This window comes from Corvus hawaiiensis, chromosome 9 (genome assembly GCF_020740725.1).
Source record: "Corvus hawaiiensis isolate bCorHaw1 chromosome 9, bCorHaw1.pri.cur, whole genome shotgun sequence".
Lineage (NCBI taxonomy): Eukaryota > Metazoa > Chordata > Aves > Passeriformes > Corvidae > Corvus > Corvus hawaiiensis.
In genome coordinates, this window is record NC_063221.1 from 11,013,733 (window position 1) to 11,041,403 (window position 27,671).

General features: G+C 38.8%; 1 protein-coding gene across 4 annotated transcripts in view; it reads left to right on the plus strand.

Moving 5' to 3' along the window:
- PTPRC (protein tyrosine phosphatase receptor type C) overlaps nucleotides 1–27,671 on the plus strand; it is a 61,387-nt gene that overhangs the window by 6,850 nt on the left and 26,866 nt on the right. The gene's annotated exons all lie outside the window — the stretch shown is intronic.

Consider the following 27,671-nt stretch of genomic DNA (forward strand, 5'->3'; position numbering starts at 1 on the left):
AGGTGAAAAGTTTTAAAGAGTGGCAAAACTCTGGCTTCCTCCTGTAAATATCAAGATTAAAATAACAGATAGTTACGAAAGTTGTTTATTTCCCTGCAACTTGACTGTTCTTTCAGCCTTCATGTCCTGATATATTTCCAGGCTAGCCATACACTTGCAAACAGATCTTTTTCACTGGTGTTTCAGTAACTGTTACAGCATTTTATCTATTTCGAGGCTTTTTTTCCCTTTCAAGTAAAGCAGTTTGGGGCCTTCAATGCCAGGATTTTAGAAACTAGCTGTGAGCACTTCAGTGCTAGCTTATATTATCCATAGTGTTGTATAGCTAACAGGATCCACTTCTTTTCTTTTATACCACTACTTTGCAGTACTGTTCTTGCAGTTATTCCCTCTGTGTCAGTGCCTTCTCGGCTGGCCTGCTTGCTTAGGTTTCTATTCTCTAGTTTCAAAGACTTCTCTTACAATCTGTCTGTTCTTCATTCATAATCCCACTGCCTCGCAAAGAGCTCTAGAGGTACCTTTTGTAGTGCATGAATGACTTTTTTGTTGTTTCAAAAATGTGGGCTCCATGGAGGAATATTTTTAATTGCCTTTTGAAACAGATTCTTTTCCTAACAGTAAGAGAAATAATAAAAATAGCTGTCTAATAGAGAAATGAAGCCATACAATGAAGCTTTTTGTAAAATATGTAAGGAAATAGTAGTTCATTAAATGAAGCATATATGTCCTATATGAGTTGAAAGATTTTTATACTCAGAAAAATATATAATACAGAACCTTAGCTGAGATGTTACAAAAATATAGGGCTAGTGATGCCTTTCCAGGTAATCATATATATTGAAAACTTTGAATTGAATATCCAACATAGTATTAAGCCCTGAACTGTTTCCAGAGGCTTGTCAGTTAAGACTATGTAGGTGAAAAATAGGGTAAGATAAATGGCAAAGCCGAGTCAGGCTTCTAGAATAAGATCTAAGAGACAGAAGTCAGCTGCAGTCTAGGTTGTCTTAGAAACTTCTGGTGTGAAGTGTTGCTTTCATTTCTCCAGACCTCAGTTTCATCATCTGTCAAACTGAAGATAGTAACACTTACCTTTTGGAAAAATGTAGAGTCCTAATTCCTTAAATATTTACAGGTATGCCTGTGTCTCGCAACATGTAAACTACCAGCAATTAATGTGGTGAAACTGGCTGTACATTAAAGTATCTTGGGTAGTGTGAGCAAAGAAAGCAAAAGTATGGAGCAAATGACTTGTTCATAAATTTCTACCTTTTTCTCAGTCCCAAAGCACAGGTGTTGTCAATGGGGAGCTGATACTTTTGTGCTGAGTAAGAACGACCCATACTGTGCTTAACTTCAGCAAATCTGAAATTCTGTAAAACACGGTCACATCAACTGTAGTCTCTATTTTACCCATTATTGGGTGAAATGTGGGTGAAATAACTGAAGCTGATAAATAAGTTCTTGAGACACTAGAACAGGACCACCAGCCTTTTACTTCCTGTGTCTGTGGATGAGCTGAAGTGTGCTAAACAGATCACAGCTGCAAAGGTTTCATGTTATCCTCCACATTTAAGGGTAAATACAATAGGAAGCCTGTCTAGTAAATGAGACGTTTTTGGAGTCTCAGTGGTAGTAGTTATAAACCTGAGCACCTGCTCTAGAGAAGTGCAGGCCAAGCCGACTTTGTCAGCATATGATTTAAAATCTTATGCTCACATAATCAAAGGAAAGATGACCAGTGCTGCTACTGCAGCAGTTTGATTAACCTCTTAAGATAGACTTTTGATGCCTAAAATGAATGCAAAATCATGTGTGTATACACCTTAAAGAAATCTTCCAGTTTTAGTGAGTTTTGGATAGAGTATCTGGAGGATTTCTTAATTCATATCACACTTTCTTGGAAAAATTTAAATGATGAAACATATATTTTTAAAATTATGTGATTTTTTTTTTTTTTTTAATTTGGTCCCTGATGGCAGTAAGAAATTATTGCCCTAGGTCGTGTATACCAAGGGACCTCCTCCCAAAATACAGTGTGTGACTGTTCATGCCTGTGCAGTATGTGTGAGTAGAAGGGTAACATTTGGGATACTTCAGACTGCCTAACAAGTACAGAAAAAAAGCTTGACTTCATTTGCAGCTTCATTAATGCTTCTGTGCTCAACTGTGCTGCCTCAACAAAAGTGAAAGATCTTTCTACATCCTCCACACACCTGCAGTCTGGTGTATTAGTCTGAGGTAAGAAAGATTTGGGGGAAAGATGTGAAAGAGCAGAAAGAAATATGTAGCATTTCTGATTTTGCTGTCTTTGGTAATAAAATGACTTAGAAATAAATGTTTCTGAGAGACATCCAATACTCTTGCTCTTAGAAAAAAAATGTAGGAATAATAACAGCTTAAGCCAGTGACAGCTTCCTATCTACAGTTTAGAATAGGTTTACAGTGGAATGGTGCTGAATATGAGGGAGGCAGCTCAAGGAAATGAATGTGAAATATATAGAGAGTTATTTAACCTTGACAGTAACAGTAATGGATCAAGGTTTTATAACACTCAGACATGAAACTTTCATAAAATCCAGTGTTGCTTGGCCTGCCGAATTTAGCATTTTATACTTTTCTGCAGACTGGTTGGTTTGGCCATGAGGATTTTGAAGTGATAAAGTAGTTAAGTTTTAATATGTAGTAAAACATTATTTATAGAGGTATACGGTTATGGAACTCACCTACAGATGCCTTTTGAATCAACACAGAATGCATTAAATTAATTAGAAATCATAGAACAGTTCAGGAGAAAAGGTCACACAAAAATTGCAAGATATATGGATCAATTATTCCAAAAGTTAATAAAAAAGCAACAGCTGTGTTTGTCTTCCTGGTGCAATTAATGCTGGGCTCAATGGCCTGCTAAGATGCAGTTGTGCACTGTCCTGAATAAATAGAAAAAATTTTGGTGCAGTAGCTGGTTAAAGATTTTGTGTTAACATTGGAAAGAAAACCATTTACAATGTGGATGTCAACAAGCGTGTTGTCATTGCAGGAGGATGCCTTAAATGGCAAGGGAAGGACTGCTTGCACAGCTTCTAAAAACCACACTCCTCACCAAGCAAGGAAGACATTTTCATAACAAAATGCATGCCAGAAATGCCGTTTTTAGCTGCTCTCTCTGCAGCTGATGCTCTCTGTTTCTCTTCACAATAGAATTGCTGCTCACCTGAGTCTCACCTCAGTGGTGATGTCAGTGGAAAGTTTGAAAAAGCTTTCAAGTATCTTACAGAATTTATTTTTCCTTTCTGGTTTTGTTGGTTTGGGATTTTTTTCTGTTTTGGTTCTTTTTTTTTTTTCCCCCCTTTAAACCTACTGGGGGTCTTCAAACTCCAAGATCTGATTTCCTGTTAGCTGCCCTGAGAAAGCTGTTTGGAGGAGATATCCCTGGCTTTGACTGTAAGCTCCAAAACATTTGGGAACTGTTTTTACATAGAAATGAAAAGAAAATGGTCAGATTTTCAGAGGACTTTCATGTGTTGGTCACTGAGACAATGTGAAAAACTGTAGTGTGCAGCTGCAAGTTAATATTTTCTGAAACTTTTCCTGAAGTTGTGAATACTAAATACCTGAAAAGTCAGGAAGGAGCTGCTCCTCTGTTTGGATGTGACCGTCTTACTTCTGTGTTTGTAGAAGGGTTATTTGCTGTAGTTGTGGTCAATCATTCTTGCTGGGCCAGGTGCTGGACAAATGTAGGATGAAGTATGGTCTTGTCCTCAAAGGATTTCTGATCTGATTTTGGACAGTGTGGATATTTCTTAAAAGGAAATGCTCTAGAGGTGAGAGAAACACTGACAATGGAAAAAGTGATAGCAGCATATGTGGCCAGCCAGAGAAATTGCATAATCCTGTGTGCTATTTATTTCCTTTTCTGAGAAAGGGACATACAACTCCTTATTCAAAGCAACGTGCAATAAATTATTCCCGGGATTCAAATTAAACTCTCCTACAGGAGTCCAAGTATTGCAGGTATCATCACATTGTACTCTTACAACTTCTATACATGTCAACAACTAGTGCAAGTAATCCTGGAAGGTAACTCCTAATGATAAAACTACTGTGGGTAAAAACTTACCGTGCTCCAAAGCTCCTCTCTTGGTATATGGAAACAATAAAAATCAGGTCACATCCAAAGGCACTATATTTATTTGCAATTATTATTTTCTCCAGTTGTTTAATCCTTTCATTAACATATTGGATTCTCCCACCAGTGAGTGAAATACAGTAAACAAATAACACAATGTGTAGATGATGTGTTACAAACATCCACACACATTTACTCTCTTGTATGGGAGAGCATGTAATCCCACCCTCCTGATTCTCAGTTCTTGTAGCTGTTCCTCTGCCTGCAGGAGATGAGTTAACATGAACAGCATCTGGATTTGGAAGAGAGGGACCACATTCTGTTCAGTGCAGTGCAAAAAAATTTTAGGTTGCCCTCAACATTCTCATATCTCAGTGGCCATAAATAGTAATAACAATAATAAATTAATTTTGACATGTAATTGACCTATCTGATTTATTTAGACTGAAAAGAAAAAATCACATTTCCTGAATATCACATGGTGAACTCTGTAGATAAAAGCTCTGGAGATTGCCTGCAATAATTCAAGTGTGATCTGGATCCATAATACAGTACAGAATATTTTTTTAAATATTTACTGAACATTTCAGAGGGTTGAGGGGTTTTGGTTTTGTTTTGTTGGTTTTTGTGGAATTGATGGTTTTTAATTTGCTGTGCTGGATTTCAGGGTCATAAGGACTTTTGGGTTCTAGATGGCTGCAAGTTTGAGTGAAAAGGTTTTGTTGTGAAATGCTAAGGGTTTGGAATGGCTGTTTGCAAATGCAGTAGCTGGTCCTAAGATACAGCTTTAAGCAGAGCCTTGAATGGAACTGTATTTTGTAATGTGTGTATAATAACTGTTTATTAATATCATCTTTCTGTAAAATCTGAGCTCTGCCTGTCCTGGCAGCCTTTCCTTGAGATAATGAGTAACCATAGGGGGGAGGAAGCAGGTACAGTAACACCAAACACTTTTTAAAAATCACTTTAAATCTCTAAGGTAGTCTTTGAAGAGCACTGCAGATACTGATAGAGTGGTAAGTCTGATGTATGGCTGATACCAGATCTTTGCAGTGGTGGTGGATGCAATCAGCATCTTCACTGAAAGAAGTTCTTCAGAACTTCAGAAAGAGGTTCTTCCTCTACTTGATTCTCTTTTCTGTGAAGAGAATGAAAATCCATTCAATGTGTTACACCTATGTTGCTCAGTGTACAGTTCAGGCCATATTTACAGAATTGCTATTGAAAACTTTCTACAGCTAGAAATGTTAGTTTCTTTTTGAGCTTTTTGATGCTGCTGCTTATCTTCTCTAGGCTAAGTGCTATGCACATACAGAGTCTCATATTTGTGATGACAAAATGGCCCAAAGAGAAGATCAGTCTATTAATTGGAAAGATTAATCTACGACAAGCACCCTACTCTTTAAAGCACCTCTTGCTTCAGTTAATCTGCAGTTTTGAAAGGTTACCACCTCTGTGAATCAGATTGGTATAATTAAGAACCTGTTAAATGCAGACCAATTATTAATGATTGCTGCATGTAAAATTTAGTATGAGTAGATTTTGTAACATCATACAAGAATTCTGTGGTGAGTACTGGAATGTAATCCTGTTACCTAAACCTCCATTTTACTACCTAGCTGTGAGATCTCTGTTTTCTCATGGTTCTCTGCCTCCCTAATTCCATGGCTCATGCACAGAATGAGCTCTGCAGGTGAAAGGTATCCTCACCACATGCTCTGGAGCTGTGTTCTATGCTGGACCAAACCAGAAGTCTGCAATCAAAGAATGAAACATCTCTGTGAATATTTGTCTGTGTTAGGAAAGGAAAAGAACTAGGGCTTTGCAGTGGCAGTGCAAATGGTATTTGCCAGCTCTTGAATAATTGCCTTTGCTCCCTGGACAATGACTTTTGGAACAACTTGTGTATGTGTGATTTTATTATAAAAAGTCATTGTACATGGTACATGCTGTGACTTTCCGGGCTGTAATTCTGTGCTGAAGTTCTTCTGCCAGTTCATCTCTTTGCAGAAGCTTAGTGCCAAAGCTACCACATCCCCTGTACCTCTTGACCAAGGGCATCCCATTGGTAACTGTCTTTCCTACTTACTTCTGAGGATGACAATTGTTTCTGTTGTCTTTATGACCATGAAAATGACTTGTATCATGTTGGTGTTATCACTATTTTTGTATTTTCAATATTACTGTCAAAATGCACATTGCATTTGTTGATGTTATTTATTTGCAAAGCCCTTGCAAAAGACTTAAAATGTTCCTTTATGAGACCTTCCTGATTCTTGCACAAAGGACTGAAATATCTTAAAGTAGTTGCCACATTAAAGGTAAATCACATGAATATTAAGAATATTTTTAACAATCTTCACTAGATCTGTATTTCTACAGGAAATGTGGAATTACAGTTTTCAGAATGTTTTAAGTTTCAGTTTGGGCAGTATAATTCCCATTTAATGGAGCATAGAATTGAGATGGAAGTAGGAAAAACATCTTCTGAAAAATCACTGCACTGTCTCTGTTTTGAGCTGTAGGCTTTATTTTTATTTTATTTTTTTGGACAGTGGATGTTGGTAGGAAACATATTGCAAAATATTGTATAGAAATATTTAATATTTTTGCCCAAGTATAAGAAAAGTTTGAAGAAAGAAAACTGATTTGCTGACTATTTCAGGTCTTTCTAAGATGTCAAGTAAATTTTGTGTTACTGCCGTAATGCCAAGATAAGAATTTAATAGTAAAAGAAAATATTTTAGTTTCTTTGAGTCATGTTAGGATCCCTGCAGCACAAACTGATTTCAGTCAAGTGTCTTTGTATTCTTTGCTGAGGAGTATGACAGATTATTTTTTTTTTTTTAGTGAACATTTTGAGGATCACTTAGGGTCCTAAATCCCTTATCTGTTTTGGAAATTGTGACCTTTGTAATGGCTTAAAATGAATGTGCTGACTTATTGATAACTTGTAGGGGCAACTGCAGTCCTGATGCTAAAACAAATGGCATGGTTTTCCTTCCCAATAAATCATGGGGTTTCTTTCTCATTAAAGGAGTAAATTAGTACTGCAGGCACAATCACAGGTCTAAAGAGGATGAAAACCTGCTGGCTTATCTCCAGTATTTCTTCAGTGATAGCATTCCCCCCACCTCTTTTCTCTACTCTTTTTTGTCTTTTTTCTTTTCTAGAACTAGTGCTCAGTGTCCCATGCTCATACTTTCTTATAGCTGCCAGAACTAGTGCAGAAGTCTAGTTAGCCCTTACTGACTGATTTGCTGCTCAGCCTCTTGTCTCCTGCCAGCAACTCCAAAGCCAGGGAAGAGCTGACTGGGGGGACACAGTGGAACAAGCTGCCCAATCTGCTACGATTGTAATTCTGAGCATGCTTGGAAACAGTCATGGAAATAATGCACTTCATTTTCTTAGTGATTATATCTGATCCATTTTGAGGGGAAAGCACTAACACTCTTGAACTGATTCATCAAGATAGGTAGCATCTTCATCTCTAGATGAGTATGGAAAATTACCTGACCTTTGATGGATATTTTGATAAAAGCAGACACACAGACCTAGGCACAGTTTCCAGGAAGTGTAGGCAGAATACTGCCATTCTTCCAGTCTAAGAAAGAGTATAGGCAATTCTTACAGGTGTGGGGGAGGAATTCTGCTCGGAGAAATTATTGTAGTGTCTCTTCAGAAGATTCTTACCTGGAGAAGCTTTCAAACTATGTGAGAGTTTTGCCAAGACAAAATAGCTTGACTTTAAAATCAATGTTAATAAGGTCTTACTGTTTTACTTACTTAAATCTGTTCTATTGGGAAAGCAGAGTTATTCACTAGTTTAAACTTGGTCAAATTCAATGGGATTTCTTATAGTGAAACTAAACTACATCATTATCAGACCAGACACACAAGGCTTGATCTCTTGGCCACCCCATAGACATCATTCAGGATTCACAAACCATGAACGGGCTGCCAGTTTTTACAGTGTGGGGGTTTAGTATGCAAGTAGAAACACAAGATTCTTCTAAAGGATTTAGAATAGACTCCTGCTTTCAGGAATGTACCAAACCTTGATTATTTCACACACATATCAGTGGGTTTGAGTGAAAAATAATGTTAGTGACGGTCACTTTCATATTTTAGGTGAGACAAAGAAATGTGATTTCCTTAAAAGACCTATAAACCATTTTTTAAATGACAGTATTACCTTGCAAAATATTTGTTTCATTAGAGGGAAAAGTTTGCAGAAACCAGACCAAAATTTGTTTTAGTAAGTGCTGCTAAACATTATTTATCAAAGGAAATGCAAAAGAAAAGAGCCTTGGGACACCTGTTCATCATATCAAATTGTCACCTCATAGAGCTGATATAAAATATGTCTACTTCATAAATGGACTTCAGTGCACCTTCATAAATATCTTACTGTTCCACAGAGATCAGAACACTTCAGCAAACAAAAGTTATTATTTCTGTGTTAAATGGAAACATTCAGATAGCTGACTTCTGAAAGGTCACTTGGAAAGCTGCTAAACAAAAAGAAATACTTAACCTTTTGGTGAGTAAGAAGCAAAAAAAAAAAGATCAGAAATTAAGACTAAACAAGGAGCATTTTTTAATCCAAACATTGAAGTTGATTGGTTGTGACTGTAATTTCATAAAGGAAGTCACATACTTTGTAGCAAACTGAAGCAAAAAGCCATATTGAACAACCCAAACCAAGAGTCTAACACTGCTTATTGTATGAAATGAACCATTAATTTAATGAACACTGTTGGTCAATCAGCAGCATGGTAGGAGGCCTGGAAATCACATCAGACGGTTGCAGAAATCCTGGGCTAACCTTCTTCATAAAGTACTTGTCATCCAAGCAAAGGGTGGACACAAGAACTCAATACGATATTTAGCAAAGACTACTGCAGGAGGACTTGATGGCATTAATCCTTCTTCCTGGGAGAGAATTCCTGTCAGAAATTTTTCCACAGAAAATTTCTACCTAATTCCAATCAGAGGTATCAAATTGAGCACAAGTAAAAGGGTCGCTTGGATGCTTGGATCAGGTCAGAGTGTCGTGTTTTTTAATGAACATGAGCAAGAGTAAATCAAGAGCAGAGAAACAACAATAATGTCCCAGTAATTTTGTAGCAGGGCTCAGTATGTTTAGGAGCTGCATTTATTTTGTGATCTGGAATTATTGTGGCACTGCAGGAGGCAAATGCAAATGAGAATTAACATGATCAGAGTGATGATAGGTCTTAGTCAGGCAGATTGTTATAGAAGTTACCATCTACCTTGTAAAATAAATCCAACCCCCAAATCAAAACAGCTCAGCTGTGCTGGTGATGCAGAGACCTGACCCAGGACTTAAGTCAGTAACACATTTCTTTGAGTCCTCTTTCAATCTATGGGACTATAAGAGCCTTTCCACTGGAGGTGGAAGCTGTTGCAGAATGTGTTGCAGTGTTGGTGTATTCATAGAGGAAGATGTAAAGTCTCTCTACAGGAAATGTGATCATTAGGGAAATGATCTGTTGCAAAATTCATTGTGATGCCACATTTCAGAACAAAAAGTGCTTCAAAGCTTTTAGCTCAAAAACAAGCTCAAATCCAAAATCCCCATGAGTTCTTGTCATACAGAGACAGGAGATTTCACTCATAATAATGCTGGGAATGGCTGACAGTATGTGATGCTGAGTTTTTGAACTGTTAGCTGTTTCTTGACCACAGATTCCATCTAGATGCTTCACAATGTAGTTGCTGGAGGAGAAACCAGTTTGATTGCAAATAGATCCTGGCTTGGTCTCTCTGCTCATTATCTTTATGGTACACTTGCTTTTTGTATTTCTGCTATTGTTTTAATATCCAAAATTCTTTCTGAATTTCAGCTCTTTGATGATTCTTTGCTAAAAATAATTAGATTTAATATTGTTTTAGTGTCCAGTGCTTGCAATCTTACTGGTGAGTGTTTGAATATTGCTGTCAATGGATTTAGTAATGTAATGACCAAATTGGCAAGCACCAGCCCAGCTCATGCCTTCTTCAGAGGTGAAGCCTTTCTATGAGGAAGGTAGAGGAAATCAAAAAGACTTCTTAGTTTCTCAACTCAGATTGGAGTTGTCTGCATGCTACAGAAACAAAAATGTGGTTTAAACATCATAGCAGGCAGATTTTCTAGATCTGGGAGATTCAAAGGATTCTCTGGAGATGCAGGGGTTGTTCATCTTCTGCAAAAATAAATTCTGACCACCTTCTTGCTTACAAAGGCCAGAGGCATTTCAAGGACACTTCCAGGTACATTGCACTAGCTTTGTACCATCAGTAGATTAATAATTAAACAGAATTAATTTTCTGTATTTCTTTTCACTGGCATTTATGATCTGTCAGAGCAACTTTATTAAAATCAACTGTTTTTATGCTGTTTTCTAATATTTGTAATTTTGTTAAGCAGACAGAATTACTTGTTGGGGTTTTTTTAAAATTTAAATTAGAGAAATTGTATTAATAGGAAACTATTTAAAAACCTTAATAATGCAAACTATTAAATAAAAAAAATCCATAAAAATTATAAAGTGGAAGAGAAATATGGTGTGATGTGCCCAGGTGTAAACATCTTTGCCTGGCTGTCGGCCCTCTGGCTGTCCAGGAAGTCGCTCCTGACTCACATTGCTGCTTCCATCCCTCCTGCACCTTTAGACTTCCTTCATGCAGAGCCAGTGTGGCAGATGGAAGTGCTTCCTCTTTGGTGTCAGGTGCTTGATCTGGACCTGCAATCTTGGAAACATTTTCAGGTTTGTTGGTATAGTGATATTCATCGATTTCTACTGATGCATGAAGGATGGAGCCTGAGGCCATTTGGATGTCTCTCTTCATGTTAGGCAGTGTGTAATTTTTCCAGTGATTGATTTGCTCTTGCTGTAGTAATTCACCACTTTTTACCTAAATACAGACTTGGTTTAATGTCATGTTTTAATTGATACTTTTTCACAGAGAATTTATTCTACTTTAAGAAAAGCACAGGTAACAATATGCAGATGCAGTGATTGTTTTAATGGTCTGAAAAACCCTTCTCCATTCCCAGTGCTTGGGAGTGAACACTAATTGAGTTTGCATTCTTCTTTGTGAGGACAAGGCACACATTTGTAGAATCTCATTGCAAATACCATTAAGTTAAACTGGAAATTGGGCATATAAAGAACAGAGTTAATTCACTCAGCTGTATCAAGCTCCCAGCCTACCTAACCAAAGGACTCCTTGCACAGTGTAAGGCAGTGGCAGAGATATACCATGAAGAGCTTCATGGTATATCTCTGCCACTGCCTTATCTCATAAATATCTCATTTGGAGTTAGTATTGTAAAAATATATGCACACTTGTATTAAAAAGTGAGAGATGTTAGTAGGCTACATAAATGTAGTGTATTGCAAATATATATGCTATCTTCTGGGTATAATTTAAACAGTAAAAGTTACATCTCCTTTGAAATCCCCAGTGCTATTTCTGCAGAATATGAGCTCTAGTCTTCTCTGGGAGGACAAGTGTTAAAAGTTAGCCCTGGGAGAAAGGATTTTAGATTGTATGGAAAGAAAGTATACAAATATAAACTGAAATCTTAGAACCTGTAAGGAAATTATGACAACACACTGCTCCAGTGTGTGCCTCAGCCTAAATGGAGAGGGAGCAGTAAAGCCAGAGAAAACAATTAAAGCTGGGTTATGAGTGTTTGTGTAGGTACTAGTGGTGTTCTTCTGAAGATGAAAATCCATCTAAAGCGATGCTATCTAAAGATAATATCAACTACTCTAGGTAAAATTCGAAGTAATTATTACCAAAAGGAAGACATTAATTCAGGAAATCACATAAGCCACAATAAATTAACAAATTACTCCAATGTATGAGAAAAGCTGTGAATAACTCGATGGGTCTGCTAGATTTTTAAAAAGTAATGGAAGCAATAAAACAGAGGACTAAAGTGCCTTTTTACAAAGTTTTCATGCAGTCAGCCCCAGAGAGATTCCTGTTCAGTGCTGGAAAGTATGACAACAGTAGAAAGCAGGGTTGGCTACAATCTGTTAGTGGTGTGGGGAGGGGGCCCAGCAGTTTAACAGCACGAGGTGTTTGCTTCTGGGTGCACTGGGAAAGAGCAGAAATGGGACATGGCACTTTTTTTTCTTTTTAATTAATGCTAGATTTTCTTTTATGAAAGAAAAGCTTATGAATAGACTTATGAGAAAAAGCTTGTGGATGTTGTCTTTAGGAAGTAAGTTTCAGAGCTGAATGTTGTGGAATTCACCCAACATTTCTTGAAGGACTTATGAATATGAAATTCCAATAAGAATAAAAATCAGATGCCTGAGCATCAGCTGCTATGGTAGAGGTAGCCAGGGGATCATCATTTAATGGTAGCTCTTTGGAATTTAGATCAATGAGACTTCAATAGTAAAAGAATACTTGAAACAGTAATAGCAGAAGGATAAAAGAAAAAAGTGCTTTGGATGTTTGTACTGGGCAGCTTGGATCATCCTAGATCAGGACAGTCTCTGGATATTCTGTGCAATGCTCATAGAAGGTAAATTACAGTCTTTTTTCTTAGATATTTGCTGTCTCATAGTGTACCATGAGGTTTGGGTCATTGTGGTGGTTGCCTGTGTAGTGCTTTGTAGCTAAAAAGCACGCTAAAAATGAAAAAAATGAGTCATTAGGGCATCTACACTTTCTGGTTCTTTAGTTTTGCAAAATTCTGTGCCTTCAAACAATGTAGGCTGAAGTGTTGGTACTTCTGTATGTTGCTGCCATTCCCCTTACCTCAGTTAGGAAGTTTACTCATTTGTGGGTTGACAGGCAGCCTTGCCTGGGAATGGGAAGGTACTTGCTTTCAGTGCAAGCTGAGAGCTGCTTTGCTAAGTACAGCCCAGTGCTCTGCTACATGGAGATAAAATTAAGGCACCCACATCCTGTCACACCATTTAGTTCTTGCAGGCTGCCATTTACCAGGAAATTGAAAAAGTCCATTAGCTCCAAAAACTGTTAAAAAGCAGCAGTTTAAGAAGTTATGCCTGATTTGCCTTATACTCTTCACAGTTGAAAGCACACCTTGTGAGCTTAACCTGCTGCTTGTGCAACTCTTCCTGGTGGTGGCAGAGGAGGAGCAAAACCTGCTCTGGCTTCTTCTCTGCCATATTAGGTTTGCAGGTGAACAGGAGTAAATTCACATAACTGCTAACTAATGCAACTCTTCTTGTACATCTGTAATCATTATTTGCTGCCAGTTCCTGTGTCCATTCTTACCCTTGTACAAAAGATGTTGAATATGCAGCTGTTGAAATTCAGCTGTGTTTTAGTCTTGAAATACATATACCTTTCAGATGAAGTTATAGACTAGGGAAATGGACATTCTCCTTTTATTATTTTGTAATGTTAGCAACTTAAATTTTATTTACCTTTAGCAATAAATTATTAAGTGGGGCTGACTGGATCTATTTTGGAAATGTTATTATCTGAAAAGAAATATAAATCTTAATTAAGGTTCTTAGTTTACCAGAAGTCAAACCGTATTATCCCAGTGAAAACTGCTCAAGACTAGAAAGATAAACAGTGCCATGGTTATACATCACAGGCTTGCTGGGCAAACAAATTTAATACTATCTCTGTAGAAGACTGAACTAATCCTTGTGATCTTATCACCTCTGAATTTCAGAATTTCTGATCAAGTTGTCAGAGAGACAGCAAACTGTAAAGGCATCCTAAAAGGCAATCTAGGTGGCAAGTCTGAAGCAGCTCTAAGTTCCTAGTGAAACTCTGGTGTAAGAACATGTCAGTGTTTAGGCTGTGGAGGCTGAACGCATCTTGCAGATGGGGATATTTGTGCTGTGGAGGCATCATCAGAGCTGTGGGCCAGTTTCCTGGAGTGTGACATAAGCAGATGCATGATGATAAGATAATGAGGAGCCAGGCAGGTGGGGACCAGCCCCTTGAACGTGGGACCATTGCAGCTTAGAGGTTGGCTGATGAAAGAGCATCGAATCAGGAACTCCAAAACATTGGCTGGTAGGAAGGGCAGAAGGCAAAAAAAAAGGGAAAAAAGCAGCCAATCACATATGGCTTTTGCAATTTTAAGCTGCAGAACAGAGTAGCATTGTTGGGTGGATGTGCAGAAGGCAGTGGAGCCCTGCAGGACCTTCCCAACCCCTTCTCTGAGCGCATTTATGTGTCAGCCGTGCTTCATAAGCTGTTGTCAGTGTCAGCATTAATGCAGGGCCTAGGAAGGAACAGAGGCAGACATTTTGCCAAACTTACTACTACAGACCAAACACATTTAACAAGACTTTAATCTACTTTTAAGTGTTAAAATAATTCTTCTGCCCCTTCCTACTGAGGTGGTGGATTGCAGTGGGTTTCTACTGTATGTAATGTCTCTATATCTCTGCCAAACCAAAACTTTGAGCTGACTAATGGGTAAACACCAGCATTGACTCTCAGCCTTGTCCCCTAAGGTCTGATGGCAGAAACAAGATAATGGGAACCCTCCCATTGTTAAGCCACTCAAATCTAACCTGAAGTTGATTTAAACTGAAATGGGAGTTAGACCATGTGGCTGACTAACTGTGGTCATAGCCAAAAAGGATGCGATTACATGGTACAGCAAAGCCAGGCAGAGAGGCCCCTGAACAAGCAGTAACACAACTACTGGAGGAAGCAGGACTTTTACAACCACATTCAGGAGTGTAGTGCCAAAGCTCATTAACATTGATGAGGTAGAAGATTACTTTCATTAGCAGCTGCCAGTAACTTAAAACTGAAAGACAAAACAAGCTTGGCAGTTAAGCCATTTTAGCAGTGTGTACCTTTGCACAAGTAAAAACACTTGCACTCCTGGCTGGAGAGCCAACGCTCTGGCAAGAGGCCCATATTCCTCATGTAATGTAGACCAAAGCCATGGTCAAATAGATTACAGTGGTTCTGATTTGAGAAGTTCCTCATGATACCAAGTGCAGTGGGATGCCACTGAGCCATCAGCCACTTGTCGCTGCAGAGCCAGCTCCTCTGCTAATGCCAGTTTCCCAATCACCCATGATGGGGGATTGAGCAGGGGAATCTCAGCTCAGTGCAGGAGATGCTGTGGACCTCAGTGCCATTTCTTGCATTCTTTGGAGAATTCTTTTAAAAAGTTCCGTTTCCCTTCATCAGAGAATCCTGTTCCTTTGGGGCTGCTGTCTGCCCCATACATGTGCCAAAAATGAATTGACAGCCTTTAACTCAATTTTCTTTTACACCATCTGCTGTGGCCCTGGAGGATTGGCTATTTTTACCCTAATAGAAACACATTATATCCTTGGTACAGGGTTCCATTCCCTGATCACTGTGTTCCTTATTTTCTTGGAAGTTTAATAATCTTTGTAAAGCTTTCCTTTGACCCTGTCAACCTAAAAAGAAGGCTAGTAGTTTCATGACATATCTTTCATTGCACTTCTTCAGACTGCTTTATGCTGTCGTCACTGCAGATGATGTTGGTCTGTCCTTAATTTCTTTGGGTCTTATGTAAATGTATATAAGGAATATATTTTATATCCAAAAGGAAAGAAAGATCACACTGTGCTAGCAATGTAGAATTGATTGGGTTTGTAGCAGATGAGCAGAGCATCTATCATGCATCCTTGACCATGGAATTTCCTACAAAACGGTCTTGTGCAGCAAAATGAAAATCCAGAAGCTAGAGTTTTACTTTTTTATAGATTTTTCAAACTTTCTGCTCATGAGGATACTCTTGATAATCTTGACTGAAATGCTGCAGTCTCTCTGTCTTTCTCAGTTGCCTTGTTAATGTTGGGCACCATTATAAATTGTCTTTCATAATTTTAATATGAATTAAACTGCCTTCAGAATTTCAGTTTGCAGCATCAAGTATTACAAAAGCAGAAAAAATTGACAAAGAGTTTGGGTGTGGGTGCTGTAGATTATGCAGGGCATTGATGATAGCTGAGTTTATCCAAGTACTCCTAACAGTGTACATGCTGGTGCAGAGCACAGCATGGAAACCCAGGTGATCCCACACTTGAGTTGTCTCCGTGCACCAAGTGGAGGTACAAAGAAGGCTCACGTGCCTTCCTGAGCCAGCAGAGCTGAGTGCTGAATTAAGCACTGTGAGTCCCCACTTCCTGCTTGTGTTGCTGGGGAGTTATTAAGAGATCTGTTATGTGCCAGACTCTGTAGCAGTCTTGACTCAGATAACCTTTTTTTCAAATTATGATCTTTTATTAAACTATACTTAATTCTTACTGAAGTAAATGACAAATGACAAATTTCTGTACTTCCTTGAACACCTACCGGAAGGTTTTGTCTTTTTTAGTTTGTTCATACTATCAATTTTGTGGGGTATACGTACGAAATGCTAAATAATAGGTGCTAAATAATATCTTCAAATGCCTTAGTCTATGCAATAGAAAAAAAATCTTAACTATTTCCATATTAAAAATGAAAGAGCAGTAAATTTTACCAGGCCATGTGGCCATACATTCACCAGTATTTCAACCAAATACTGTAAAAGTACAGACTTAGAAAAGTCTTACCCACATTTTCACATACTTGTGTCTTTCTGCTTCAGCTTTTCCATCTGTCCTCACAGCAGAGAGTACACGCTCTGCTTCCAAACTGCTCCATCCATGTGGATGTGTGTATACAAACCAATAGTTGTTTTACGAATCAAATTTAGTTTCTGACCTCCTACCTCCAAGTGGGAGTTGTTGTTGTTATTGTCATTAGATGTGTAATGTTGCTATATACACATTTCTTACTATTAGACATAAGAAATATTTACAGGTCTGTGGAATTTCCTGGCTTGTGCATAGCTGTGCCTATATAAAGAGTGTAAAATTATTTGGAGCATGAAATTGGATGTTCTCTTAACCTTGGCCTGAGGGCTTTCCCTGGGTCCCTATACATTGAAAGGTCCATAAAATTCTTTTCCTAAATAAATTATTGTCTAGCATCCTTATCTAGTATCTTTGATTTTACTTTTCTTTCCCAGACCACTTACTTAATGCTTTTAAAATAAAAAATTATAATAAAAAAGGGAACTGTTCGTGAAATACTAATGAAACTTGCTTGCCACATGCAAAAGATGGAAGCATAGACTATTTATGTTCTTTTTGCTTTGAATTATTTATAAAGATACTGAAATCTGTCTTGTTCAAATCCTGAGGAACATTAGCTTTAGATTTTTGCTCGAATGTGGGGCACCACAATCCCTTTGAGCAGAGTGTAATACTGCCATTCTGAGCCTTTATTTCCTGAAACATTCAGCATAGAGTCTTTTAGAAAAGGTTGATCAGCACAGGATTTAAAGCAACATTAGATTAACTGGTTTTGCCTCTCTCTGCTTGTGATTATCAGGTGGTTTGTTAGTTAAAGGTGGATCTCACATCTCCTGTTTGTTATAATGAAAATAGCAGATGGAGAAAGAGGAAAAAAAAGAGCACATCTGAAATGGAGTGAATGGCCCAGAGTTGGGTACCAAAATTGCTCATCTGATTTCAAGAGAAAAATTAAGAAGGAGAGGGGATCAAAAAATCACTTTCACTTAATGTTTTTATTGGATTCTGGAGGAATTGTTGGACTCAGTTATCTTCTGAAATCCGTTCATCATTGCTTCTGACGTGGCATGAAGTAAGGGCCTCTTCTTGACCTGCTCAGCTGCTCTGCTTCCCTGAAGGGACAGAACCCAGCTTTTGCAATCCAGATTTTGAGATAAGGAGAGGCTTTCATAAGGGTGTGCATAGCATTCTGGGGAGCTCAAGTTCAAGGAGTTTCTCTCTTTGCAGCCTGTTCCTATTCCTGCAATCAGATGGACGTGAGCACATTTTTTATGGCACTTTCAGATCTCTTGTCTGCGAACTTCATCATTTTAAATTGATTTCTAATTGCAATATGTCACTATCTCCACTTTGCATGGGCTGTTAGAGAGGCACAGAAATGGAAGGTACATCCAACCACTCATGCAGTTGAGTAAAAAGTGGAATTCCTGGGTAGGACTTGGTCACAGTCCCAATTTTTCTCATTCTGGCTGAGTACAAGATGGATTTCAGGTCATAAATCAAATATAGGAAATGTTGATTAATTTAAATAGTGTAATTTCTGCTTTTCACACAATCCTAGAATCCCAGAATTAACTAGGTTGGAAAAGACCTTTGAGATCATTGAGTCCAACCTATGACCTAACACCACCTTGTCAACTGGACCATGGCATTAAGTACCACATCCAGTCTTTTCTTAAAAGCCTCCAGGGAAATAATAAAAAATGAATGATAAATTTCAAGAGGCAGCTTTTTGGAAAAGAATGATATGCGTCACTGAGTGATTTACTTTTCAAATGATTTTTGCATGAATAATGCTGGTAGAATCTGACCCTTACATGATGCTTCCTATCAACATTTTGTGTGTAGAGATTACTGTGTTTTAAATTGCACCCTAACAAGTATGTAGCTGATTTAGCTGTTGGTCAGTGAATACTGGCTGTCATAGTATTTTATGAACAACAAAAATGTTATTTTATATATATATATATATATATATATATATATATATAATAGCATATTTGATGACGGATATTCAATTCTGATAAATTTTGGCCTGAATGTCTGGAGGAAAAAGAAAAAGTGAAGATAGTAGCCAAGTAAAATCACTGTCCCTTGAAACAAAGAGAGTTTGCTGGCTGCAGCTGGCAGCCCCGGGAGGGTGAGGAAGCTGCCCAGCAGGCAGAGTTGGTATGGGAACGGTTCTCCACTGAGCTGCATGATTTTTTTCCCTCTGTACTCTCTATCCTTTCAAGAAACAGAAGCTAGTTGTCTATCAGCCAGTGCTGGTTAGGATCTTCTCTTCATGCTGGAAGAAATCTGGGTCATAGGAGATGACTGAGACTAGCAGGATAGTTTAGAGCATTGCTGCTTGGAGATGTGAGTCTGGGACTTCAGCTCATGGAGCACAGGGACTGCTGAGGGTTCTGTTAAGCTCGGAGCAAGAAGTCACAGAAGTACAAATGACAGATCACTGGAAAAGGAAATTTTTGTGCCACATCTTTATCCTGATTTGCGAATCTTTCAAAGGCTGAGGCTGTGCAGGCAGAGTAACTGGGCACAATAAAACCCAGCACTGTGACTGGAGGTACTGAATAATAGCACATGCATTACTCTGCTGTGGTATAAACAGCTGGTTTTCTTTAGGCCTGAACTGCACAAGCATCAGATAATTCAATTAAAAATGAATGTTTAATTTTGTGAGTAGATAAAGGCAGATCCTCACTCAGATCTTCACTCTGACTCCAATGTGCTCATTTGAACCACGGGACCTGTTCTCATCCAAGACAGCAGCTGACTCCCCCAGCCCCACCATCTGGCTCTGTATCAGGGCCACTTCAGTAGCACCAAGCATCACTGCATCACTCAGACCAACACTCCTTTGAGCCACTTGCCATCTCCTAGAAGTATCAGAAATGTTGTAGTCACAGCCCTGTCTGAAAAGTGTGATTTTTGCAGCAGTACTGAATTACCTTGGTGAGGGGAACAACTATGGGAACAGTGCAGCTACCAGCTGTACATTCACCTGTGCCAGAGGTACTCTGTGACTGCAGCTTTGTGGGGCTCTGGATTCTTTCTGTCCCCAGCTGCTACTGCCAGCTACTACCTGAGGGTCACTCAGGTGCTGTCAGTGTCAGTGCAGCCCCAGGAACACCCCCACTACACCTTTGCAGAAGTTATTCAGTGTTGCTCTCTGGTGGGTTGTTGCTCTGTCATTTGTCACACTCTGGTCCTGCTGGCTTGAGTCTGTGTGCCACCACACAGCCCTGCTTGCCCTGCCCTCAGCCCTTGGCCAAGGTGAAGCCAAGGCACTCCTGTGGTACATTTATGTGTCCTTTATCAGTAAAAAATCTGCAGTGCATAGCAATCAACCAAGTGGTTTGTTAAGGTGTTTAACATAGCAGTGGATCAGAGAAGAATACTACTACAAAAAGGAATAACTCACAGGGAGATGTCATTTCTTGGAAGAAATGTTAATTTCTTTTTAAAAATCACTGGCTGAATCTTTTTGAAAATCGCTGATTAGAGTCCTCACTGATATAATGCTCTCAGTAAGTACAGAGCTGTTGATCCAAGGACTTCATGCTAATTGGACTCTGGCAAACAGAAGGTATTTCTGATTTCAACAGTCTCTATGTTATCAGTGGCTAAAATGGGGATTTTAGAATCACAGACTCACAGAAAGACTTGGGTTGGAATAGACCTTAAACATCATTTAGTTGCAGCCTCCCCTACTTTTCATACAATACTAAATTGTTTATGGTTTGAAGTTTGAGCTAATTAAAGACAGTTTAGAGAAGTATTTCCAAGTTGATTCTGTTTATCAGAGCAAAGGACCCATTTTCTATTGCTGGCAAAATTATATAAAAAGTTATGTGCAATCAGGAAGATCTACAAAACCAGATAATGCTTTAATCTTGAAGGAACTCAGATATCTGTCTCTGAGAAGCAGAGAAGCAAGTCAGATATTTAAGTAAGCCGTGGTCCAATGAAGGGCCTCAAATGAAGGAAGGTTGCCCCTGCCTCGCACTCTCACCAACAGTCAGTCAGTTCTCAGCTGTAGCCTCTTTTTATGATCAAAACTTTTGAGAACTGAGCTGCTTTCTGCTGTCCTCCACAGCTCTCTATGACTAATAGAGTTGGCAATTGCAAAAACCATGGAGTAGGAATGGAGAGGACAATATAATAGGTGTAAGTTCTTTGCTCCTTCTGCTTGTCATACACAATATCCATTCAGCAAATCCAGAACCATCCTATCAGTGCCATTGAGCAGAGAAATATGGAGCAAGTGTTTCTGTTCATGGTCCATGTGGGAAAGGAAGATCAAGGAAGGTGCAGCAGGGCTAGGAAAGTCATGACTCAAGTCAGAAGGACTGGCCCTCGGGAGCAGAGAAGTTTAGCATGGGAACAACATGAATTTGGCTCAAGACTTTGTATGTGCACAAATACTGAAAATATATAAAGGGCAGGGCAAATATTAACAGATTTTTTTTGCATGTAGCGCAAAATTGCCAAACAAATATCACAGCCAATCTTCCATTCCTTGTGTATAGGTGTTTCTTAATGACTGTGAAGGGTACCCAGCATTTCACAGCTGAAGGAACTATTACCTCAGGGTTTGATATTCTCCTCTCTTGCAGACAATTCACATGGTGACAAGTACTCTCTGCAAAGCAGCCTGGACTTCATCCCAAAGATTGCCCCCCCGCCCCCACTGTGTCATATTAATGAACCTGTACAACTGAAAATAATTACAAATGCAAATGTGATGAAAAGGAGTTTAATAGGGATGTTTTACGAGTGCACTAGAGAAGTGGTTTAGCACTAAGATAAGTCTGATTGCTTGGGCATGTGGGTGCTATGGTAACTCAGTTTGCATTTGGAAGCACTTAAGCTCTAAACAACAGTATGCTGCACCCTCTTCCTTTTGAGCAGGGTTCTGTAGAAGAAATGCAGAAGTAAACAGCATGAGAGAAACCACAGAGCAGCAAAGGCGTCGTTAGCTTTAGCTGTGCAAGTGGGTTACCACAAAGTCGTCCTGTGAAGACTGAGAATGTCAATTAAATATGGTGCAGTTGACAGAAAAGTGCTCCTGACTGCTAAACACACAATATTCCTGGGTATTTATTTTAGGTTTGTAGGAACTGTGTTGGCAAAAAGAATTTAATTTTAGTTTTTGGGTTTTTTTGCTTTTGGTTTTTGTTGTACGTCAGGTTTATGGTTTTGAGAAACTCTACATATCATTGGTAACAAGTATTACTTCCATTAAATTAATATTTCATCAGAGAAATTCTCTTTTGCTCTGTGTTTTTATTTTTCTCTGAAAAAATTAAACTCTTATGTTTATTTTGCATTATCACAACAAGAAAAGTTTTTTTAAAATGGTCAGAAACTTTTTTTAAATGGTCAGAAATATTCAGTTTCAGGTTAGTTGAGAAAAAATATTATCTCAGTGTTTTTCTTGTGCCTTTTTTCTTTTCCTTTTCTTAAGAAAGGCTCAGTATGTTTGCGCAAGTTATACTTGGTAATAATTAGTTTTTACCTTATAAACTCTGACAAACTTTGATGTTTGTATTTCCTTCTCTTTCCTGAGTTTGCAATATTGTGCTCCTCCTTGTATCTGTCAGTTATATATTCATAATTCCATCTCTTTGTTCTGGTTGCTCCCCTTGTATTTGACTGCTGGCTAATTTGAATTTTTTGCCTTCTCCGTAGCTGTAAATACTGATTAATGCCTATAGTTGACTCTGAACTTGAGGAGGATAGGGATAACTCCAGTCTTGGAAGGTGGACAGCAAGGAGAGGGATCTAGAACAAGCATTAATTTCAGAGGTCAGTTTTCACTAAAAGCGTAATACCACATCCTATCACGTTAGCTGTAGTCAGGCCAGCACTTACTCCTGAGCTGTGCTCTGCAGGAAGACCACGCCTTCCCCCGTGCAAGTCAGGTCTCTGCACTGGCAGGTGTTTGGGAACAGCAAGACCTTTGACTGTCAGATATGTGCTTTAACCAAAGGTTTAAGGTGTAGGAAAGAGTGCCAGGATCAGGCTCTTAGGCTGCCATGCACTGTGTGAAGGAATTGCTATGGGAGGCAATTATTAATGAACTTGTACAAAAAGAAATATTTTGAGAAATCAGAGGGAAACTATTTTAATTATTGTTCTGAAGAGACAGAATGGACATTAAATCCAGGTGTCAAAAGGAAACAATTGGCATTTCTCAATCAGAACATGTTAGAATTTCTGTTAAATTAAAATTTACAGTTTCAACATTTTATCCCTAATTTCTGGTGAAAATAAATATTGTAAATGTTGCCTGTGGAAAAGAAATTAAAATGTTTATTTAGTTCTAATTCCTATGATTGCTATAGGGCTATGAAGACTTTTATCAATTAGATAACGAATAACTTAGAAGTGATTTGATGACTTCATCTTCAATGACCACAAGAGTAGGTTTCTCTTTTAGGACCCTCTGAAATGTCTCTGTTACCTGAGAAAGTTCTACACTGTAGACTCAAATGAGTAGTTTATTTTTTGACTCAGAGCATGCAAAATTTCATGTATTTTTAATATGAACTCTGTATGGCATTCTTTTACTCAATTTTCAAAAAGCAGCACTTTGTTCAGAAACTAGGAACAGTTTTAGTTTTTTTCTTCCCCAGGGTTAGTGATAAAGAATAAAGTGTAATTTTGTAGTCTCTGATTATGAAAGCACTTCTGCACATGAGATCCCACCTATAAAATTTGAGGGGTCCTCTGTGGTATAGAATTACTCAGATGTTTAAGTGTTTGCTAGTCTATTCTTAGGTCTGCCCAGATTTGTTTGTAAAGCAGCAGTGGATCCCTTCACTTTGTGTTTTTGGCAAAAATAACAGTAACATCTCTGGCCCTGATGCTCTTTTACTTTAAGGTCTCTTTAGCTGGTTCTGGCAGCGCAAGGGAACCTTAAAGTAGGTGTGAACTACGTCCTATCCCACTTGAAGTTTAAAAATAAATCAAAGAAGGGTGGCTGGCAGCATTTTGTAAGGCTTCTTGCCTTACTCACCCTTCACCTCCCACCAGGAGCTGTTCTTTTTTTGCAATTCAGTGTTGGCTTGCAGGGGAGCTGCAATGTCTGTGCTATTTGCTAGGAGACCCCCTCAAAGAGCTTTGCTCCATCTGAACAAGTAGACCACATCCTGTTGCTTTCTGTGCAGATGTGAAGAGCCCTGACCCTGCTGAAGCAGTGTTGTTCAGCTGTGAAAAGAGGGAAGACAGAATCTGGTCCTACACTCGTTGCTTGGTGTAAAATGCTGCCTGGTGGGGGTTGCTGGGGTCTGTCCAATATAGTAAAGGCTGGAGAGATCCTGGGAAAAGGGCAGCAGCTCTGCAGAATCACTAAGCATTTTTCCTGGCAGCAAAACCCGGCTGCCAACTGTTTTACAGACATGAGGCTGAGAGGAAGGATTACTTCCTCGGCCCCCTCCCAGCTCTGGCAAAGACACGAGGAGTACAGCTGGATGTGAAGAGCCAGCTGGTATGGTACCATGCTAGATAAAACACCAAATGCACTATTAGCAGAAGAGGCATCCTCCTTCCCACATTGCTCTATGCTGTGTGTATGGAGGAATGCAGTCCTGCAGCAATCCTGTGCTCAGAGCAGACAGCCTGAGCTGCTGCGATGCAAGTGTAGTCTCCCAGCCAGTCCAGCAGGAATACAAAACCAGGTCCATTTTACTCACTGCACAAATTAAGCAGCAGAATGGAATTAAAATGGATGTTCCCTGTCATCAGCTAATGGATTTTTGCCCCTATAAACATGATAACATTTTTAGGCTCTTAATGCTGATTCAAGAGGATCTCCATCTTATCAGCTGGAGTTTGTGTTATTAATAGCACACGCACACAGGAAATGTGTGCTGGCACTTCCTTCTGCTTGAGAAGATCAGACCCTGGACTTCCCTGAAAAACAGTATATTTTAACATATTCTGGGTCCCACTTGTCTTCTGTTAAGCTGCTTGGTCCTGCCAAGTAAAAGCACTTTCCTAAGACAGCAACAAGCTGTCTCCTTATACAACTGGACTTCTTCTACAGGTGCAACCACAGTTCACTGCACTGAGCACAGAGTCAGTACTGCAGAGGTGGTACAGCAGCTCCTGTACCTCCAGATGTGACCCAGGCTGTCCTAGGGGTTTGAAGGGATAGGCTTTTTTTTGGTGGCCTGGTTTCTTTCCCGGTTTTTCCACTTGCTCTTCTTGTTGGACATCAAAAGGTTTCTTCATAAGGCAGCAGTCGCATGTTCACTTACAGGGCCAGTACGTCTTTGGGTTTTCAGCAGAAAGAGTGGTCAGCTCATTTGCTTTAGGTGTATTTTGTTGGCAGCCTGTCATTCCATCTCAACCCTTCCTTTCAAGCAGAAGCTGCATTCTGTCTGCCAACTGGTAGCCAGAGAGGAAGGAGAATGAAAGCAATTAGCCAGTCTCCCATCTGCCCGTGGGATGAGCTGCTGGTTATACCTTTTTCCAGGGCATGTGATTAAGGCCAGATTTGCTCAAACATTACTGATGGGTTGCAAATCTTTTAGGTAAGTCAGCAGTAACCAACTGGTGGCCAAAGCAGGACAAGGGAAAGGGAGGCTTAAAAAACTTACTTCAGTAGTAGGAACTTTTTCTATGCTTTAATTCTTCCACTTGGGTTATCTGATGTTATCCTTGGGCTATCCTACACATACCATCTTAAAACTGTCTTATGGTTGGATGCAGTTTAAGCTTTGAGAAAAGTTTTGGGATAGTTCTTGTTTAAACTCAGACCGACTTGCTTAGTTTGGCAATCACCAAGCTTTGGTACTGCACACCGTGCGTTTGGGGGATTGGACATCCTTATTACATTTTAAAGATATTTTTGGATTTCAGCTTTCAAGTTTCCAGAGTTATGTTTTAGAATATAAACATGAGCAGACAGTTTTGTCTTTGAGGTTTACTTTGTTAGCCTGAGGTTAACGCAGACATATTTGTTAGCTCTAGGTCAGGTTTTTAAAAATAAATGAATAGTAGCAATATACCTATTAATCTCAGAGCAACAGAGTCTGGTGTGTTGGGATCCTTCTTGATTTTCCTTCATTTTACCAAGTATCTCCCAATAAGGTTTCATGGGGAAATGTATTTGCTTTTCTTTCTGAGAGGATTTTCTAGTGTTCTGGTGCCACCTATTGAATTCTTTTCAACTGCGTCCTCTTCCATTTTTACAATAAAGCATATCAGGGAAGAGAATCACAGGAGAGCAGGAGACCCTTAAAATGCTTAGAAGAGCATAAAACTGCCATGAAGTTCTGTTAAAATAACACTGCTTAGTTGTAGGGGGAAAAAAAAGGCAATCTAGGACTATTACTTTCCAGACTGTTTTAAGACACTGTTCTGAGCAAGGCAGTGGGACCAGGTGATTTCTTAAAATCACTTCTAACCTGGAGTTCTATGATTATGTGTAATGTTTAGCATCTCTCACTGCGAGTGAGCAATAAACTTTACACTCTATTTAAGCTACTAGCATTATTCCTAACTTTACAAGGGGGAGGATGGGGAAAATTATTTTCACAGGAATCTTGAGGAAGTGAATGAGGCAACCAGAAACACAACACCAACAAGCTTATGATCCCCCTTTTCTCTTATTATCTCACTTTACTTGGAAGAGGCAGTCTTGATGTATATGTTTTTGTTTCTATTATGTTTGCATTAGAGATCAGTAAGCAGCTTGAAAAACATTTCTTAATGTTTCACTAATCTGAGCAGAGTTTAATTTAGGACTTTTTCTACAACTTCTTTTTATTGTGTTCTTGGAAAAGTTTTTTAAGTGAAAGTTGATCTGTGTTGATGCTCACAGAAGGTTAATTTTTAGCTTGAGGTATATTTGATGTGTTGAACTAAAGTAAGATTAGGGAAAGGAGGGGGAATAATTGATTCTTCATCTGAGAAGCCACTTGAATAAAGAAAAATCACATTATGGAATTTAGAATGACCAACTGCCAGTTTTCAAACACTGAATTGAAAACCATGAAAGAACATTGAAAATTAATTGTTTATGGCAAATATGAATGAGTATAACTGTTAGCTTTTACAGGGTTCCTTGGCAGTTTAATGTGTATAGCTATTGTTTATGCAATTGTTGTAAAGAAATGTTGCAGATAGGAGATTTTGGATGCTGAAGGTACACTGATAGTTCAAAAGATCACCTATATTTTTGTTTCTTATCTGTAACCTCTTTCAGGTTAGGAAGCTTCATCTGCTAATATTCTGTAGCTTTGAAAAGAATGCAATGAAGATATATAGATATAAATGAATCGTCATGCTAGACCTGTTAATGTAGTGGCTTCTACACCCGTGTTATTCAACCTGTTGTCAGTCTGCTACATTTTAGAGACTATATTCTTACAATTAAGAGCAATGTTATTTTGGCAGTGTCATATGATTTCAAGCAAAGTATAGACAGACCCATATCCTCATCTCATGAAGCAGATTTTAGGCAACACCCCTCCCCACTTCTGTAAAGAAATACTGCATTACTCTTTTTAGCTGGACTTCATTTGACTTCTCTTGATACTTTTTCTGTAAGATATCAGCCTATTGGCTTTTTCCAAATTTTAATTTGTGGTAAGAGATCTTGAATAATATACTGTCCACAACAAATTCAGCTGCTCACTAGACAAGTATTTGCAAGACTTTAGCTTTTGTTTACATTCATATTCATATCATGGCTTAGATACACTTCATGACAGTTCTGAGCACAAAATTGCTCACTCTTTGCAGGTGACGTTGCCATCACTGGCTGTGTGTTTTTAATGGCTGTTGTCAGCTTTCTGAACTGTCCATATGGGGTGCAGGATCCATGGTGCCCACTAAGCAACCAACACGTGTGCTGCTGCTTGTCAGGTCGATAGGGAGAAAATCTCTGGAGTCCCAGGAGAACTGCCTATGTTGATCATCTGTGTCAGAGACAAGAGACATGGTTTTGATTCTGG